The sequence below is a fragment of the Callithrix jacchus genome, chromosome 1 (assembly GCF_049354715.1).
Source record: "Callithrix jacchus isolate 240 chromosome 1, calJac240_pri, whole genome shotgun sequence".
Classification (NCBI taxonomy): Eukaryota; Metazoa; Chordata; class Mammalia; order Primates; family Cebidae; genus Callithrix; species Callithrix jacchus.
The window spans coordinates 209,015,828-209,036,472 of record NC_133502.1 but is presented as its reverse complement, the minus strand read 5'-3'; the positions used below and the strand labels follow the sequence as shown (position 1 = coordinate 209,036,472).

The following is a 20,645-nucleotide window of genomic DNA, read 5'->3' as shown; positions in this document are numbered from 1 at the left end:
CCTTCCTCCCTCCCTTCCTTCCTCTCTCCCTCCCTCCCTCTCTACCTCCTTCCTTCCTTCCCTGGTTGGGCACCGGCCGTGTGCCCAGCACTGTTCCAGCTCTGGGGCTATAGCAGTGGACATAACAGACTGCCTTGCCCTCACAGGGCAGATGTTCTCATCTCTCCTCAGGAAGATGGACAGTATACAAGTAACCCTACAAGCTAACAGCAGGTAGCCATGAGTTCCAGAATAAAAAACAAAGCAGGAGAGGGATGGGAGGGGTGTTATGTTAGATATGGTGGTCAGAGGAGACCCCTGCAAGGAAGGATATCTGGGGAAAGAATGTTCCAGCCAGTGGCAACAGCATGAAAGGCTTGGGAGGCAATGTGCTGTCGAGTTTAGGAACAGCCAGGAGGCCAGTGTGTGGGAAAGGGAGTCAGACACGTGGGATTGGAGGACCCAGCTCTGAACGCTGGGGGAAGGCTCGGCATGAGGGACACTTAGGGGCTGTGATCGGGGGGTTGGGGGAGGTGTGGTCTGAGCTCCCATCACAACAGGACTCTCTGGAGGTCAAGGTCAGAAGCTGAGAGACCCACAGGCCTTGGCCACAGCTCTCCTTAACCCCTCTCTTAACCCCATCCCTTGCAGCCACTCCTCCCCCATTTCCCACCCCTCCTAAATGAGATACAAATCATTCTTTCGGTAAATGTTTACTGAGCATCTAGTATGTGCTAAGAATGGGCCTGTTTCTCTAGGACAGTTTCCTAAGGAGAGCAGTCTTGCTCGTGGGGGCAGTTCACTAATGGGGGTCCCAGGCCCCTGAAGGGGAAACTGGCCTGTGGACTGCCCTAGTTGCATAGAAGGAAGTCTCTTCTTGAGGGAGTTTTTAAAGCTTCTCAAAGGGCTCTGAGGACATTCCCTGCCCCACCAGCCTCATGATGCCATGGCATCAGCAAATAGCCTAGAAAAGCCGGGGCTCAGCAGGGCACAGTGGCTCACGCCTATAATCCCAGTGCTTTGGGAGGCTGACGTGGGAGGATCACCTGAGGTTGGGAGTTCGAGATCAGCCTGGTCAACATGGCAAAACCTCTTCTGTGCCAAAAATACAAAAAATTAGCTGGGCGTGGTGTGGTGGTGGGTACCTGTAATCCCAGCCACTTGGGAGACTGAGACAAGAGAATTGCTTGAACCCAGGAGGCAGAGGTTGCAGTGAGCCGAGATGATTGTGCCACTGCACTCCAGTCTGGGCGACAGAGCGCAACTCTGTCTCAAAAAAAAAAAAAAAGAAAAGCGGGGGCTCAGTGCCCCCCATGACCTCAGACTGGTCCCTGGCCTCCCAGAGCCTCAGTTTCCTCATCAGTAAAACCACACCCACCCTGTAGCTTTCTGGGTGCATCAAAAGAAGGCAGCTTGCCCTTCAGAGGCAGGAAGGTGGCTCTGAGACGTGAGGCTGCGACTCATGGTCACCCGGCTGGGAAGGGGCAGTGCCTCCCACCCGCTCCACAGGGCTTCCCTGCTCCTCTGCTGCTCCAGTGGCTCGGTGGTGCCTCAGTTCAGCCGTGGTTATGAAGCAGACACGTATGAAGTGCCTGCGGGTGTCAGGCAGCACCTGGAGAGTGAGGTGGGGCAGTCACGCAGAAAGCAGTGACGGTAGCAGGGGTTTCAGATGGCAGAAAGGCCGATGGGCAGGAGAGGGAGGCTGTATGGCCCAGAGGGCAGGACCAGGCTAGACCGAGGGACGGCAAATGAACAGAAAGGAAACCAGTTCCTGCTAGGCCCCCTGCCCTGGACAGGGAAGCCCTGACTCCCACCTGTCCTGCTGACTTGCGGTGGAGCCTTGGGCAGGCCTGTTAGGCCTCAGCATCCTCATCTGTCAAATGGGCTCATCCCCTGGCCCCGTAGGATGGTGCTGAGTGTCAGGCAAGGTGAGGGTGTGCGCACCCCAGACTGGGTGTAAAGCCCGCACAGGCCCCTGCTGTTCACAGTTACTGGGCTCAGACGTGCACCATTTATAGAATAACCCACTGTGGTGAGTCCGTGCCACAGGCGATGCCGCGGAAGGGTGTGCGACTGAGAGAGACAGAGACAGGGGGAGAGAGAGATGGCTATGGCAGAGAGCAGGGAAGGCTTCCTGGAAGAAGCAAGACCTACACTGTGTGTGTTATGGAGGGATGGGCAGGATTTGCAGAGGCCAAGAGGTGCGAGGAAAGCTCGTAGGTGGAAGGACCAGCACAAGGGAAGGTGAGGGAATCTGCTTGGGGAGGAGGGAGGGATGTCAGTCCCCTGGCTAGCAAGGTGGGGTGGGGAGGCTGGGGTGGTGTCCTGGAAAGCCCCAGCCCTCCCTAGGCCAGGGCCCCAGGTCTCACCTCCCACCACTCCCAGCCGAAAGCTCCCTACTGGTTTCTCCTCTGGCCTCTGCTCAAGCCCTGCCCCCACCCCATGTCTTTGCTGGCTACTTCTGACTCATTGTTCTGAGCTGCGCAGGCACAACCCCCCCAGAAAGCCCAGGCTGACAGGTCTCCCCTGGGATTTGTTCATTCTGTCCCAAGGGGAAGCTGCTATTATTATCCCCATTTTACAGAGGGGGACACTGAGGCTCAGAGAGAGGCCCAGGGCTGCACAGCTGGTGTCAGCACTGGGATTCCGACTCCAAGTGGCCTGGCTCTCCTTTGAGCTCTTCCACTGCCTCCCCACCCCTCCTGTGCTGGGCACTTCGGTCTCAGAGCCAGCGCTGGGAGTCGCTGCTTACATTATCCCCTCCCCTGCTTCTCAGGGGAGGAAGCTGGAGCCCAGAGAAGGGTTGGGACCTGCCACGCAGCCAGGAAGTGGCCAAGCAGATTCTGAAGCCAGGAGTGGTTGACCCCACTCCTCCGTGACAGGCTGGGGAAGCCGCCAGGCCTGGTACTCAGGGGTGCATGGAAGGGAAGAGGCTGTGACCCGAGGCCCAGTGAGAGCCCGGGGCAGCCCTGGAAGGTCGAAAACACCACCAGTTGGGACAGGGAGCAGGCTCAAGGAGCTGGGGGACAGATGGAGGTGTTGAGGCAGTGAGGCTGAAACAGTGGGAGTGGGAGCAGAGGAGGCAAAAGGGGCTGAGGGCTGACAAGGGGAGCCAGGAAGACACTGAGTGGCCATGCCAAGCCTTAGGTGTTGGGGCACCCTGCCCTGTCAAGATTTGGCCCCAGCCACCTGACCCCTAGGATAGTGCAGGGAATAGGGGTCAGTGGCGGTCACGGCCTCTCTTGACTCCCAGAATCAAAGGGGTTGGGGCCCCAAGTGGGCAGCACACTTAGAGACGGCGTGGGTCACGAGGAGCTGCCCAGCGCCAGCCCAGTGCCCTCGTCCACGTCACACCCTCACCCAGCAAGCACAGGACGGAAGCCTCGAGGCCCTTCCACGCGGCACTGTCGTCAGTCAGCCGAGTCACATGGGGGGCAGGCAGCAGGGCCCTGGTGCCTTCCGGTGGCTTCCCCACCTCCGCCCCTCCCCTCAGGATCCTGCCACAGCTCTTGGAAAACAACTGAGGAAATCAAGTGGAAACACAAATCCGACACCCAGTCCCTCCTGCTTCCCCAGGGCCAGATCCTACTCCCCACCCCCACTGCACTGGGGGAGCCAGCTTGGCCTCAGAGGCTGTGCCAGCCCAGCAGGGCTTGCCCTGGCAAGGCCCCATGGGCACCAGTGATCAGCCCTGGGGTTCCCAGCAGCTGGGCCTGTCACCCCATCTGGTCCTACAGAACCATCCCTACCCCAAAGGGACTGGGCAACCAGGCTTTCGCCCCCTACAACCTTTAGATTCTGGGATCTGGAGTCAGGGAAATTCCAGGCCCGGCTCTACCAAAGCCTAGCTGGCTGCCCTGGGCAAGCGCCTTCCTCTCTGTAGGTCTCAGAGTCCTCATCTGTAAAATGGGAGTGCTAAGCCATGCCCCATCCCCCGACAAGGCTGGCGAAGAAAGACGGCTAGGGTGGGCAACTCTCTGCAAAATCTTGAGATTTTGCCCACTTTTTTTTTTTTTTTTTGAGGCCCAGGCTGGAGTGCGGTATCCCGATCATGACTGACTGCAGCCTCAACCTCCGGGGTTCAAGGATGGCTCACAGGTGCTGCTCTGATGATTAGAGAGAGGCGTTGCCTCCCAACCTGAGAAAGTCAGCTCCGTGCGTGGGGCATGCATTATGGACGGCAGTAAGGGATTCCCAAGGCAGCTCGCCTCTGCCTGGCGGCCCACCAGGCTTCTCAGCTTGCCCGCCCCTACTCCCACCTTGGCCACCCCTCCTGGCCCCGAAGGCCTTCATAACTGAGCATCCAGGCAGCGTCCTTGCTGAAGCGCCCTCTCCACTGAACTCCTGCTTGTTCTTCAAGACCCAGCTCAACTGTCCGTCTTCTGTGACGCGTCCCAATTCCGGGCAGCGTGAGGGGCGTCCGCCACCTGACGTAGGTTCCCACAGCGCACTGCATCGATGTGGCATCATTCATCCATATCCCTGGTCCCAGTGTGGACAGGGCCTGTGCCTCAAGCATCCTGGTTTCCCTGTCCCATGCCCAGTGCTGGGCCTAAGGAATAGCAGAGCTCAGTGGACTGTGTGCCTGACTATGGGCAGAGAGCCCGGTCTCTTCTGGGCACACTCAGCCATGAGGCAGCAGCTCAGCTCCTGGCTGACAGATTCAGGGGCAGGTGATGGATATGAAGCAGTTTCCCCTGCCAGGTACCCGCTGTGCGTGTCTGGGAGGACGGCAATGGTGGAACTCCAGAGCTCTCCCGGGAGATGGTCATGCTGGAAGGTGAGAGGACACCGATCAGTTGGAAAATCACAAAATCGACCAGGCACAGTAGCTCACACCTGTGATCCCACCACTTTGGGAGTTGGAGGCGGGCGGATCACCAGGCCAGGAGTTCAAGACCAGCCTGACCAACATGGTGAAACTCCATCTCTACTAAAAATACAAAATTTAGCTGAGCGTGGTGGTGGGTGTCTGTAATTCCAGCTACTCAGGAGGCTGAGGTAGGAGAATCGCTTGAACCCTGGAGGTGGAGGTTGCCGTGAGCCGAGATGGCGCACCACTGTACTCCAGCCTGGGCAACAGAGTGAGATTCTATCAAGAAAGAAAGAAAGAGAGAAAGAGAGAGAGAGAGAGAGAGAAAGAAAAGAAAGAAAGAAAGAAAGAAAGAAAGAAAGAAAGAAAGAAAGAAAGAAAGAAAGAAAGAAGGAAAGAAAGAAAGAGAAAGAAGGAAGGAAGGAAGGAAGGAAGGAAGGAAGGAAGGAAGGAAGGAAGGAAGGAAGGAAGGAAAGAAGGAAGGAAAGAAAGAAAGAAAGGAAAGAAGGAAGGAAGGAAGGAAAGAAAGAAAGAAAGAAAGAAAGGAAAGAAGGAAGGAAGGAAGGAAAGAAAGAAAGAAAGAAAGAAAGAAAGAAAGAAAGAAAGAAAGAAAAAGAAAGGAAGGAAGGAAGGAAAGAAAGAAAGAAAAGAAAAGAAAGAAAGAAAATAGACAAAATCAGGCCAGGTGTGGTGCGGTGGCTCACACCTGTAACCCCAGCACTTTGGGAGGCCAAGGTGAGAGAATCGCTTGAGATCAGGAGTTCAAGACCAGTATGGGCAACAGAGTGAGACCCTGTTTCTACAAAAAAATTAAAAAATTAGCTGGGTAGGGTGGCTTGTGCCTATGCCTCCAGCTATTTGGGAGGCCGAGGTGGAAGGATCACTTAAGCCCAGGAGGTTGAGGCTGCAGTGAGCTGAGATGTGCACCCCAGCCTGGGCCACAGAGCAAGACCCTGTCTCAAAAAAATCAAAATAAAAAAATAAAGTGGACAAAATCTCCAGACTTCAGACCAAAATGGAGGCCAAGACAGAGGGCACTAGAATGCTGGGGAGGGGACTACGGATGTGTTTTGAAGGAGAAATTATCATGGCTGATGACTAGCCACGGGGCATGAAGGGGACAGATGAGTCAAAAATGACTCCACAGCATCACGCCTGGGTCACTGGAGAACAGTGGGGCCGTTGATGGGGCAGGGAAGAGGGGAGGGAGGGGTTGGTCTGGGGGCAGGATGGTGACGCGGGTTTAGGACATGGACTCACAGCATTTTCAGGCTGGAAGTAACCTCAGAGGTCACCCGGGTCACACGTGAGGAAGTGGAGGCTGAGTGAGAAGCAGCCACTCAGCCGGGACACCTGTGAAGCCAGGTGCGTGGGATGGGGTGTTGGTGCTGGTGGGGACCAGGACCACAGCACAGCGTGTGACATCCATGCCTGCCCAGGTCCTGTGCTGGGCTCTGGGGACCTGGTGGTGAATCAGACCCAGCCCCCACCCTTAGGGGGACTACGGATGTTCCATGAAGGAAGATGGACATGGCTATAATTACTACCTGGGCTAGGCTGGGCGCGGTGGTTCACGCCTGTAGTCCCAGCACTTTGGGAGACCGAGGTGGGCAGATCACAAGGTCAGGAGTTCAAGACCAACTTGGCCAATGTGGTGAAACCCCGTCGCTACTAAAAATACAAAAATTAGTCAGGGGTGGTGGCGGGCACCTGTAGTCCCAGCTACTCAGGAGGCTGAGGCAGGAGAATCACTTGAACCTGGAGGCAGAGGTTACAGTCAGCTGAGATCACACCACTGCATTCCAGCGTGGGTGACAGAGTGAGACTGTCTCAAAAAAAAATACTACCTGGGCTAAGCGGATGGTGTGGTAGGGACTCAGAGTGCCAAGCCTACTTGGGGCCGGTGGGGGACATGGGTGTGGGCAGTAGCCAAGGAAGAGGCATCCCTGTTGTCAGAAGCAGGCTCCTCCGAGCCAAGAGCATCTCGTTTCATCCTTGCAACCACCCAGCGAGCTCTGCAGTATTACTGTCCCCATTTTCCAGATGAGTTTGAAAAAGATGAAGCAGACTGTCCAGGGCCCTGCAGAGGGAATGACACCAAAACTTTCGCTCTTAACCCTTTACTTCTTGGACGAAGTGAGCTAGAACTGAGGCCTGATGAAGGAGGAGTTTCCCAAGGGACAAGGAGGGAGGGGGTGACAGTGACACTTGCCAAGACCTGTCTTTCCATAGGCTGGGAATGGTGGCTAGTGCCTATTCCTCCAGCTGTTTGGGAGGCTGAGGTGGGAGGACCACTTAAGCCCAGGAGGTCGAGGCTGCAGTGTGTCTGTGCCTGCCTCCTTAACGTCTTGCCCAGGGACCCTCATAGCTCTGTAGCTCTTCCAGCCCTCATCCTGTCCCAGGCTCCTCACTTCACACAACCTGCCTTTCCCACCCCCTATTGGTGACAGCAGACTGACCTGATGGATTTGTCAAGGGACTGGCCTGTGGATGGGGTGGGAGAGGGCCTGTTCCTCATCCCCAGGGAACCACTGCCCACACTCCCCAGGCCTTCCCAGCACAATCCTTCCCCCACCCACACCTCCCTGCTCTATGGCCTCTTCTAATCCCAGGAGCGGCCCTGCGAAGCAAGTCAGCCCAGATGAGTGAGGGTTTGCCTGAATCACCCGGCACATAAGCAGCTGAGCAAAGGCTCAAACCCACAGGCCTGGGGTCTCTGACCACAGCGGTCCCCTGAGCTTGGACAGACCACAGAGTACTTTTCTGTCCTTGGGCTCTGGTTTGCAGGGCACCATGGGAGTGATCCAGAGAGAAGGAGGGCTGACCACTAGTAGTCTGGGGCAAACGCAGTTTATAACCCAGGGTGTGGCAGGGTGCTGGAGTCAGCTCACACCAGCTCCCGAGAGCCAACTGTGAAAGTCTCCGGAATCACCCAAGCCAGTCGATATTACCTTGGGAGCTTGGAGCCTGCCCTGATGGGAGTTTTTACACCATGTAAATTGGCAGTCTACCTCTGTCTCCCATTCCCACGGACAGAGCCGGTTGCGAGACATATTTACCAGCACATGGCTGTTCAGAGGACATCCCCTGGCTCCCCAGGGGGCTTCTGGGTTCTCTCAAGCTCCCAGCCTTATCTGGGATCTTGTGGGAGTCAGTCTTGCTCAAAATCCACTGGTATTTCCCACTTGCCACCGATGAAAGCCCAGACTTTCTGGCCACAGCAGCAGGCCCAGCCCATCTTCCCAGCTGCCTCGACTGTCCCGTCGGTGGCCCCATGCTTGAGCCAAACGAACAGACGATGCTTGCCGAAAAGCCCTTGCTTCCGTGCTTTACTGCGGCTGTAGCACTGGCAACTTTGCTCATGCTGTTCCCTTTTCCCAAATGCCTTTCCCCCAACTCTGCCTCTTGAAATCGTCTCCAGCCTACAAGGCTCATTCACAACTGGTGTTCAATTAACGTTTCTTGGCTGAATAGGAAGGAGCTTGGATGAAGGCTCCACAACCAGGACTGACCTGGTAGTGCCTTGGTGAAAGCCAAGACCCTGGGAGACCCTGCATCCAATCCTCTGCCTCAGGACAGGGACACCCCAAAACCCCCTGCCTTCCCTAGCTTGCTTGCAGTTTTCCAGCTAATGGGGTGTTAATGGGGGGCAGATTGGCTGCTGCTTTGCAGATGGCAAAAACAGAAACCAACCTGAACCATCCAGGTACCTGGAAACCAGTCCCTTCATTCTGTGGTCAGCCTCAAACTCCTCTGCATCCTTCAAAACCTAACCCAGATGCTGCCTCCATGGAGAGGTCTTGCCCAGTGAGAAGTCCTCCATTACCCTCCTGCCCCTTTGCCCTGTACACACTGATCTTTGCACTCCTGGCACAGGGTGGCACTTATCTGTCTGTCTACCACCCCACTAGACCATAGCCAGTGGAGACAGAGCCTTATTCAAGGCTTAATCGTCAGGCTGGTGCCCAACAGGCTTAGGAACTGCTCTTTGAACTAACTTGAAATGACTCCATCGCTGTGGTAGGTAAGTCATCCTGCACTATCCTTGGGCCTCAGTTTTCCCCTTTGGATAAGCCAGACTTAGATAGGGTCATTTCCAAAGACCTCTCCCATCCTGGGATTCTGTGATATGCCCCCACTCCCCACCCATCTTCAATCTTCAAGCCTCCTTCCCCAAGCTGCAAACCTTCCAGTGGGTGACGCCCCTTCCTCAGCTGCCCTCACCAGCACCACCCCACCCTGCAGGCCACAGCTCTCTCCTCAGACCCCTGAACTCCATTTTTCAGGGTGCTCTCTTCTCTCAGACTGTGCGCTCCTCTGAAAGGGCAGAGTCCTCTCCTGCCCACCCCAGGCCTTGCTCACCAGCCAGGCACACGGTCAACACCCATAAGCGCCCATCAATGGGCTGTGATGGAGTGGCTGGGGCTTGTGAGGCCTTTGGAGAGTTGGCAGAGTCCCTGTTCAGACCGGCCTGGGAGCTGCCGCCTATCACACTGGAAAGGTGGAAAGCCACCTCAAGCCCCCAGGACGAACAGCCACATCCCATTCTCTGCCTATTTCATTCAGACCTCCAGAGGGTGTGTGTGCAGGAGTGTGAGCGGGATGGGTGGCTGCCCCTTCCTCCCCATGCCACAGAGGGACACAGTGGCATGTGGCCGCTGTCCTTGCCCCAATTTCTGCTTTCGCCTCTGTCTCCCAAGCACACCCAGAGACAGATGCATATGGATGTGCTACATACACACGCACGCACATGCAGACATGTATACACACTTGTGCACACGCATGCACACATACATGCACATGCATACACACCTGTATGTACACATACACACATACATGCACACATGCACACATGCATACATAGGCATAGAGCGTTATGAATCCCCCTATCAGTCACCTTATGCTGACATCTGGAGAACAGGGAGGTGTCTTTGTGCCATCCAAATGTGTCACTCTCAGGGGAGACCAGATGGAGCTGTGAGAGGGGCTCCCAATCCCTTGTCAGTCTTGAAACCCCCCCCCCACGAGGCAGTGCCATGCAGTAGGAAAGCAGCCCACGGGAGCCTCCGCCCCTGGCTCTGGCTCTGTCTAAGTCACCCAGGTCCCCACCGTTCTCATGTGATAGCCTCCCACATCTCTAGCGCAGTCTCTCTGTCTCTCACGCACACAGGGCAGTAAGGGAACACACAGAACAAGCTACAGGATGTCAGAGGGGCGGTCAGTGGGCCAGGAGGTCCCAGAAGGCTCCAGGGAGCGGGTCGCTTGGCGATGCAGCTACAATGGCTTACAACTCAGACTATGGTACCTCCTCCCCTAAGAGCCAGCTGGGTGATCTTTAGCAAAATCCCAACCTCTACATATCTGTTTTCCTCTCTAGAACATAGGCGAGTAATAGCGCCACTGCGTAAATGGTTGTGATTCAGTGCATTTGGTGTCCACCACACTGTGGCATGCAGTAAGGGCTCAATAAACATTTGTGGCTGCTGTTCTAAGCGTGGAGGGGGGTGTCCAGCGTCCCTGCCTATGAGCCCACCTGCACTGAGTGCTGGGGAAGACATGGAGGAGTGAGTGAGGATGGGGAGGGGCAGATAGGGAGTGGGCTGCTCGCAGGCCTGGGTAGGGAGGCGGGGGAATGTGTGTGTGCCGGCGTGCACATAAGCATTTGTCTCTGGGTGTACTGCAGGAGCAAATGAGGACGGCAGAGGGGCCAGGCCGTGGTGCAGGAGGACTGGGAGCTATGAGAGGCCCCACATGAGGGCAGATGTGGTCTCAGAACAGCATAGGGAGAGGAGGGAGTTCCAGGCGGAAGGAATGGACTGGGCAGAGGTGTGGTCGGTGAACTGTGGCCAAGGAGGACATGCTGAGGAAGCCACCAGCTTCAGGACCACCCTCACTGAGCAGAGAAGGACAGACCTCCTTGAGCTGCTCTTGACCCCCACTCCACATGGGTGACACGCCTCCTTTCCACGCCTCTACACCTTTGTCCGTGCAATCCCTCCCAGAGGCCACATCCTCTGAGAAGAACATGAACTCAGTGTGTTTCCTAGAACTACAGGTGCCCCACACCCAGCATGGGAGCATGCTGAGGCCTGCAGGTAGGGGAACTCAGGATGGATGAATGAATGCATGAATGAATGAACGAACCACCTGTATCCCCCTAGATGCTAACGAGTCATCACCTGAGGACTGACGCCATCCTGCAACCCCATGACACACTGCACAGTCCCCTGGGGCACGGACACACCCCGCAGACCATCGCCATCAAGCGAGCCTCGCCACCCGGGCCACATGGAAAGCTGCTGTCTCTCCATGCACGCCCCTCCCCGTCCATCCACCCACCCACACACACTTTCCCTCTTGCCTGGGGCAGCTGGGAGGGGGGCTGGGGCAGGGCAGGGCCAGAGGAGACTCTGAGGCAGCCGGGGTAGGAGGCTGGGGGAGGCTGGGAAAGTCCGGGCCGTCTCTTCTGCGGGGCGGTGGGCGGTGTGGTGGGGCGCTCGCAGGGATGGGGGAGGGAGGAGGGTCGCCAGCCCAGTACAGCTGCGTCCCCTCCCCAGCAGCCTGCCTGGGCACAGAAAGGCTTCTTTGTTCTCTGCCTTTAAAGGGTAAGAGAAACACTTATGCATGGCAAATTAGCCCAAAAATGTATTTCTCTAAAACACCCAATTGTCTCACCAGGCCTGCAGCTGCAGGGAAGTTCCAGGGAGCCGGGGGAGGGGGCGGCTTTGGGGTGACCCTGGGGGACAGAGAGAGGCGGTGGGGAAAGAGGGGCCATCCCGCCTTCCCTCCCTTGCTCTCAGAATCTCACAGTTGCAGAAGGGCACAGCTGGGGAGGGCCCTGGGATCATGGAGACCAGCTCCTGGTGTTATAGAGGGGGAAACTGAGGCCCAGAGAGGTGGTCTGCCTGGCCTCAGGTCACACAGCAGTGAGTGCTGGCTGGTGGCAGAGAAAGCGCTGGGTCCTGGATCTGTTGGCCTCTTTTAAGTCTGTTCTCACTTGCCCATGCTTGGGTCAAGCAAGCCAGCTGCCCTGGGCATGGAGGGAGAGAGCGGGGAACTGAGTGTTCTGCTCAGAAGCTGCCTACTCAGGGCTTCAGTGCTCAGGAGGATGGACAAGGCACCAACTGAGCACTGCCTCCTCCCCAACCTGGTGCCCAAATACCAGGCATCTGACGGCCAGTCTTCTGGTGCAAGGGGGGATCCAGGCAGGGGCACCTGAGGAGAGTCCTCCGCCAAAACCTTTTCCCAAGAGCAAGCAGCAGAGTCCATCTTTCTCAGCAAATTGAAACCCAAGTGCATGAGACGAAGATTCCAGGTCCTCTGTTGAGCACATTGTCCAGGACCCTGAAAGCATCTCTGGACTCACATAGCCCTGTCCCCAGGAAACTCCCTGTCCTATTGGGGAGACAGATGGGTAAACGAACAAGTCTACCGAGAGTCCCACAGAGAAGAGCACTGTAAGACAGATCTGGGCCTCGAACCAAACACTGGGGAGGAGACAGGGGAGGAATATTCGAGGAGGGGCTCCAGGGCTGGACTCTGAAAGGTGAGTCTGACGGTGGGATGGGGACGGTCCAGGCAGAGGGAACAGCATGAGGGCACAACGGTGGCTCCTTAGAGCCGCCGGTTTGACTTCTAGATTCAGTCATCGATTTTAGAGCCTCGGTTGAGTGCTCCTGAGTCCAGCCCATGTAGGTGACAGAGGAGGAAGAGATGGCCCTGGCCCTGGGGAGGATGTCACCTTGGTGAAGTGAGTTTCATACATAGGAAACAACACCAAGCTGGCCACGGAAAGTGCCCAAAGGAGGGTGCAGATTGAGTGGCCTCGATCCCGTGTTCAGCTCCGGTGAAACCATCAGCAGCCTGGGCTCAGTTTGTGCAATCTGTACAATGGGGTGATAACATCCACCCAGCAGCACTATCGGGAGGACTTAGCCAGAGGAGACGCTGAAGGAGCCTAGGCTGTGGGCCGACACCCAGGAGGTTCTCAGCCCTTCGTATTCCACCCCCAGAGAAGTCTGGAAACCAGAGAGAAGGAAGAAGGGCGTGGGCAGGGAAACGAGGGGGCTGTCAGGGAATGTGTGAGTGTTGTGACTGTGTGGATGTGTGTGTGCGATTGTGAGTACATGTGTGTGTGAGTCAGTGCATGCACATGTGTGAGTGCATGTGTATCTGTGAGTTGTGGGCATCTGTATGCATGTGTATTATGATTGTGCATGACTGTGTGCATGTGCGTGTGAGTGTTGTGACTGTGTGTATAACTGCATGTCTGTATGTGCATGTGTGCTGTGACTGAGTGCATCTGTGTGTGCTGTGATAGTGCATGAGCACACATGTGTATGTGTGAGTGAGCAAGTGAGCGCACATATGTCACCGTGAAGGGACCACATTTGGCAACATCTCTTGGGAAGGAGACCGAGCTAAGTCTTGAAACAGTCAAATATGTGAAGAGGCCAAGATGCCTAGGAAGTGTCCTCTTGGGTGGCTGGAGGGACCAGGAGGACACCAGGAGATGGAAGGGACCTCCAAGAGGCCTGGAGATGCCAAGAAAGGAGAAACCTGCTGTGGGGTGGAGGCCTCAGCTCCACCTGGCTTCCCTGGCATCCCAGGCATCCCTGGTTCAAGGTGGCACCAACGATTGAGCCAGCCCCTGGGATGAAGCAAAACCCTCCCCTCTACTACTAAGAATCTCCATAGGTTCCTCTTCCCTCCATGGACTCTGCTGCCTGGTCCACAGCACTATGCATGACCCCTCCAGGGTCCTGCCAACCCTGCAGGAGTAGGCAGAGTCCCTGCGTCACTGCCTGGTCCTCACTCACTGCCAGCCTCCTTTGTGCCCTGCATGCACTTCAGCCAGACCAAATCACCCGCTCAAATCATGCCCTCAGATGCACCACCTTCCCTTGACCCTTCGCACCTGCATGGATGCACCCCCACCTCCCAGACCCGGTCTGCCTGGGGCCTTCTCAGTGAGACCAAGTGTCTGTCTTTCCCATGTTTGTCCCTTCCCTGCCTTCCTACACCCCCATAATGTCTATGCTTCCACAAACATCTGGTCCAGTCCTCTGAGCATGCTGTAGCTTACAAAACCATAATCTCTAAGACCCAAAACCAAGGAGAGCTTGTCAAAGAATTATCTCTATAAAAGGCACCAGGAATTGCAAGCAGGGGCTCCAACAGATAATCTGACTGCACGAGTTCACAGCAGCACCATTCATAATAGCCAAAAGTAGAAACAACCCAGATGTCCATCGATAAAGGAATAAACGCAATGTGCCATATTCCATACAATGTATTGTTCAGTCATAAAAAGGAAGGAAATTCTGACACATGAAGACATCACACTAAGTGAAATAAACTAGAAATAAAAGAACAAGTATTATATGATTCAATTTTTATGAGGTCCACAGAGTAGTCAAGATGATAGAGGCAGGGCCAGGCACGGTGGCTCACGCCTATAATCCCAGCACTTTGGGAGGACCAGGCGGGTGGATTACTTGAGGTCAGGAGTCCAAGACCAACCTGGACAACATAATGAAACCCCGTCTCTACTAAAAATACAAAAAATTAGCCAGGCGTGGTGGCAGGCACCTGTATTCACAGCCACTCGGGAGGCTGAGGTAGGAGAATCACTGGAACCCAGGAGGAGACTGCGGTGAGCTGCGATCACCCATTGCACTCCAGCCTGGGCGACAGAGTGAGAATCTGTCTCAAAAAAGAAAAAAATTAGCTGGGCATGGTGGTGCACACCTGTAATCCCAGCAACTAACTGGGAGGCTGAGACAGGAGAATCACTTGAACCCTGGAGGCGGAGGTTGCACATGCCACTGCATTCCAGTCTAGCAGACAGAGTGAGACTCCACCCACCCCCCAAAAAATCATAGAGACAGAAAGTAGAATGGGGATCACCAGGGCTGGAGGGAAGGGAGTTAGAGTTTAATGAGCACAGAGTTTCAGTTTGGGAAGGTGTAAAAGTTCTGTAGATGGATGGTGGTAATGGTGAACGTACCTAGTGCCACAAAACCGTATGCTAAATAATATAGTAAAGATGGGAAATTTCAGGCTACATATATTTTATCACATACACCACCATTTTGGAAAAAAAAAAAGCACCACTCCCACACAGACTTATGAAGAAGACCTTTCCATAGATTTTTTTTTTTTTTTTTGAGATGGAGTTTCGCTCTTGTTACCCAGGCTGGAGTACAATGACACGATCTCGGCTCACTGCAACTTCCGCCTCCTGGGTTCAGGCAATTCTCCTGCCTCAGCCTCCTGAGTAGCTGGAATTACAGGCATGCGCCACCATGCCCAGTTAACTTTTTGTATTTTTAGTAGAGACGGGTTTCACCATGTTGACCAGGATGGTCTCGATCTCTTGACCTCGTGATCAACCCACCTCAGCCTCCCAAAGTGCTGGGATTACAGGCGTGAGCCACCGCGCCCGGCCTCCATAGATTTTAAGAAACAGTTTCCGTGTGTGGTAACCTGTTGATAATAGAAGACAGACATCGCAGAGGTCCTTCAAGCAAATGCTGGATCTCATTCTCCTCGGTGTCCCAGCACCAGGTGTAGGTGGGATGGACACACAGTGAAGTGTGCTGTTAAGCAAATACCTTCTATGGCTAGGTCCCCTGCCAGACCCCACTGCTGTCTGGGAAAACCACTCTGGAGGCACTCTCCCCCAGTCCCTGTCACAGCCCAGGAGTCTTCAGAGAGAGCTGGGACACAGAGTGACCCAGTGGGGTACAGAAGGAGAATCTCAGTGCTTATTTCTGCTTGTTTCTTTGTTGGTTTCTTGTGAGACAGAGTGTTGCCCTATTGCCCAGGCTGGAGTGCAATGGTGCAATCTCAGCTCACCGCAACCTCCGCCTCCTGGGTTCAGGCAATTCTCCTGCCTCAGCCTCCTGAGTAGCTGGGATTACAGGCACCCACCACGACGCCCAGCTAATTTTTTGTATTTTTAGTAGAGATGGGGTTTCACTATGTTGGCCAGGCTGGTCTTGAACCCCTGGCCTCAAGTGATCCTCTTACCTCAGCCTCCCAAAGTGCTGGGATTACAGGCGTGAGCCACCTCCTCTGGTCCACTTATTTCTTTTTTGTTTTTACTCTCATTATTTTAAAACTTCTACTTTGTGCACGCTGAGCATAATAGAACACGTACATAATTTAGAAATAAATAAACAAATAATGCCTTGAGACCTTATTTGGGAACTAAATAGTTTTTGTTTTTTTTTTTTTGAGAGGGAGTTTCGATCTTGTTGCCCAGACTGGAGTGCAGTAGTGCAATCTCAGCTCACAGCAACCTCCACCTCCCAGGTTCACACAATTCTATTGCCTCAGTCTCCCGAGTAGCTGGGATTACAGGCATGTGCTACCATGCCTAGCTGATTTTGTATTTTTAGTAGAGACAGGGTTTCAACATGTTGTTCAGGCTGGTCATGAAATCCTGTCCTCAGATGATCCGCCCACCTCAGCCTCCCAAAGTTCTGGGATTACAGGCGTGAGCCACCGCACCTGGCCAGATTCTTAGAAATTCTGTGAGATATACTTCACTATCCAAAACTCAGGACTCAAATATATTCAGTAATGGCTTCAAGAATCAAATGCACCATGTGATTCATGCTATCCAAACTCAGGAGACAAATTGATTTTTTTTTTTTTTTTTTTTGATACAGAGTCTCTGTCTATCACCCAGGCTGGAGTGCAGTGGCACGATCTCGGCTCACTGCAACCTCTGCACCCTGGGTTCAAGCAGATCCTCCTACCTCAGCCTCCGGAGTAGCTAGGATTACTGGCGCCCACCACCATGCCCCGCTAATATTTGTATTTTTAGTAGAGATGGGATTTCACCATGTTGGCCAAGCTGATCTCAAACTCCCGACCTCAAGTGATCTGCCTACCTTGGCCCCCAAACTGCTGGGATTACAGGCGTGAGCCACCACGCCTGGCCCCAAATCAAATTTTCAAATGAGGAATATCTGTACGTATTCTGGGACTCTGTGCCCCACATTTTTACTGAGAAGGATGCAAAGACTGGCCAGTTGCAGTGGCCCACGCCTGTGATCCCAGCACTTTGGAAAGCTGAGGCAGGAGGATCACTTGAACCCAGGAGTTCCAGAACAGCCTGGCCAACATGGTAAAACCCCATCTCTACTAAAAGTAAAAAAATTGGCTGGCCATGGTGGCACACACCTGTAATCCCGGCTACCTGAGGGACCGAGGCGAGAGGATCACCTGAGCCTGGGAGGTCGAGGCTGCAGAGAGCCATGATCGCATCACTGCACTCCAGCCTGGGGTCAAAATAGAAAAAGGTCAGAGAGAGCTGCTTAGACAATTGGAGTACTGAAGTCTTGTGGCCCCATTTAACAGATGGGAGAAATGAGATTCTGTCATTCTCACTCTACCTCCAGGAGACAGATGCTCTTACGCCCTCTTATGGACAATGAATCTGAGGATCCGAGAAGTCCATTGGCTTCTCCAAGAATTAGAGCTAGAAATCGTCACAGCCAAGACTCAGCCCACCTGGTCTAACCCCAAAACTGCCATTTTCACCAGAGTTTCTCTTATCAAACCACAAGGAAGAGCTTGGCAAAGGCAGCCCCGTGGTCAAGCTTCCTCCTCTCTTATCAGCAAGTTCTGGGCCACCCTCACCAACCTGAGCCAACACACACGCACCCTGCCTGGCCAATTCCTCCTCACCTATGAGCCTTGGTTCAAGGTCAGCAACTCCGGGAAGCCTTTCCTGGTGCCTTCCCCAGCTAGGCACTCCCTCAGCCTGGGCCTTCCCTTTCTGGCTGTCTTCCCCTCAAAAGCAGTGTGCACCCCAGGGTAGCCCCATGTGGGACTCTCCTCTGTGCCCTGGATGCCCCGCTGAGGGCCTGGTATACAGTAGTGGCCCAGCCAGTGGCCACAGGCAAAGGGGCAGGCGTGGCCACAAAAGAGCCTCACCCCAGGCTGTGCACACAAGTGTGGGAATGGGAAGCTGCTCAGGTCCCTCCTAGCCCTGACACCCGATCATGACCCTGATTGCAAGTGAGTGAATGTGCAGCTGACCCTGGATGGTGACAGCAGAGAAGAACCAAGAAAACCGTGGGGTGGAGGGGAAAAGGTGGCAAGAAACCGTCTGATACCACCCAACTTCTGTTTTTTGGAGTTTTTTTGACAGTGTCACTCTGTTATCCAGGCTAGAGTGCAGTGCCATGATCATAGCTCACTGCAGCCTCGATCCTCTGGGCTCAAGGGAACCTCCCACGTCAGCCTCCCAAGTAACTGGGACTACAGGTGTGCACCACCACACTTAGCTAAATTTCTTTTAATTTTTAGTGGATGCCAGGTGCGGTGGCTCATGCCTGTAATCCCAGCACTTTGGGAGACCAAGGCAGGCGGATCACTTGAGGTCAGGAGTTCGAGACCAGCCTGGCCCACATGGTGAAACCCCATCTCTACTAAAAATACAAAAAAAACAAAATAGCTGGGTTTGGTGGCACATGCCTGCAGTCCCCGAAGTCCACTAGCTGGGGAAGCTGAGGCAGGAGAATCGCTTGAAACTGGGAGGTGGAGAATGCAGCGAGCTGAGGTCACTCCACTGCACTCCAGCCTGGGGGACAGTGTGAACTTCACCTAAAAAAAATAAAAAGTTAACAAATATATATATATAATATGCATATATGTGTGTATGCGTATGTACGTATACATACATATATATATAGCAGAGACAAGGTCTCACTGTATTGTCCAGGCCAGTCTCGAACTCCTGGGCTCAAGCAATCCTCCCACCTCAGCCTTCCAAAGTGCCGGGATTATAGGTATGAACCACCACGCCCGGCCCACCTGGACTTCTTTTTTTTTTTTTTTTTGAGATGGAGTTTCGCTCTTGTCACCCAGGCTGAAGTGCAATGGCATGATGTCAGCTCACTGCAACCTCCGCCTCTGGATTCAAGCGATTCTTCTGCCTCAGCCTCCCAAGTAGCTGAGATTACAGGCATATTGGTTAGGCTGGTCTCAAACTCCTGATCTCAAGTGATCCACCTGCCTCCACCTCCCAAAGTGCTGGCAGTACAGGCATGAGCCACTGCACCCAACCCCACTGGACTTAAAAGGCCAGTGAAGAAATGGGCTGCTGTGGGCCCCACCCACGTAAGGAGGGAATGCCACCTTCTCCTAGACAATGGCCTGACTTCCCAGGTGACCCTGCTGTGTCCTCCCTCCCTCTGTCTCCCTTGGGCAGATCTATTTCCTGGGCAGATTCCTATGAATGGGGCCATTTTTAGGGTGTGCTTGGAGGATCAGGGAGGGTAAGTATGTGATCTATGGGGTCATGACCACATCTGTCACCTGAGGGGCTCACTCCCCAACCACCCCCAGGGAGGTCCTTGTGAGGCCATGGACTGCTCCAGGGCAGGCTGCTCCTGGAGTGTCACCAGCTACTGGGCAGTGGTCACGGGCTCTCAGCTGACAGTTGCCCAGGGCGCATATGCCAGTCATGTGGGGATGGCCAGGACCCTTGGGGAATGTCAAGCCTGAGGGCTGAAGCACCAGCACCAGCAGCTCATGAATGGGGGTGCAGAGAGTGTCATCGTACCCCTACTCTGACCTGCCCACAGCCACACAGTGCCCCAAACATGTGAAGTCCATATCACTCCAACACAGACACCCACACATATGCAAAGCTTCCCAGTCCACGCACACACAGTCACATGCCCAGGAAAAGGGCCAGGTGCCCCCAGACCTCTCTTTCTCTCCTGGTCCAACCTCTTCCACCCCATCCCTCCCCAGCCCATTCATCTCCACGTTAGCTATGTTTCCCAGACCCAAAGCATCCCTAAGAATCTTTTGGAAATCCTGAGGCCAATGTCCTGGTTCTCCCTGGAGAGGGGGAATTTCACATATTCGAGCCATCCTTGCCCTCCAGAGGCCAACCTCCCCCTGAATCTGACCCCAGCCTCCCCAACTCTCACGCACCACATGCTGGCCCCCTCCCATGGGCTGACTGGAGAGAAGACACCCTCCTGCATCTGGCCTGGTCTCTATGAACCTACAGGTACATCCTGGTGCTGCCTGCTCTGGTGATAACTTCCGGAGACCAGGTCTACCATATGAAACTTTGGTGGGCTCTCAGCAGGGAGAAGATACAAAAACTGCACATTCAGGAGTCAGGCCCAGCCTGGGTCACCTCACTGTCAAAACACAGCCTCAGACGGATCCCTGACCCCAGTCCAGCTGCAGATGGGGCCTTGGCACTAGTTAGAGATTGTCCGTCAGAACTGGCTGATAGCCCGAAGCCTTGACCCCAGCCTAAGCCTGAGGCCAGACCCTGACCCTGACCCTGACCCTGGCCCCAACTTCAGCTTGATTCTAAATCCAAAATGACACTTTTTGGATTTAGACCAAGGCCTTGATCTTGGTCACAAACTGGACCCTGATCCTGAAACCAACAAGGAATATTTACCCTGCAGACCCCAGAGTGAACCATCACCCTAAATCCAGAATGAACGCCTACCCTTATCTCTGACTCTGTCTATAAGCCAGCCCTGTTCCAAACCCGAGATAACCCTGATCCTAACCCTGCACTGAACGCTTAACCTGGCTCAAGCCGGAGCCCTGATCTTGACTTCAGACTGAGCCTTTGCCTTCTCCCAGAATGAACTTTCACCCCAGCTACAGATGAGCCCCATCTGGTTCTGATCACGCATGAGCCCCAGCCCTGCCTATAGCCTGAGTCCTCACTCAAAGCCACTCCAAGTGCAAACTCTGCCCTCAGTCACATGAGGGGTGGTCGCCACCCATTTCCCAGGACAGAAGCTCCTAGCCAAAGCCCAGGAGGATCTGGACAACGTTCCACGGTATGACC

General features: G+C 54.5%; 1 long non-coding RNA gene across 1 annotated transcript in view; it reads right to left on the bottom strand.

The window, feature by feature from the left end:
* Nucleotides 1–676: 676 nt before the first annotated feature.
* Nucleotides 677–20,645, bottom strand: part of LOC144578145 (uncharacterized) — a 51,917-nt gene continuing 31,948 nt past the window's right edge. The window contains exon 3 of the long non-coding RNA XR_013523373.1: nt 677–4,752. This is a non-coding gene — a long non-coding RNA (uncharacterized LOC144578145). The remainder of the gene's footprint in view (nt 4,753–20,645) is intronic.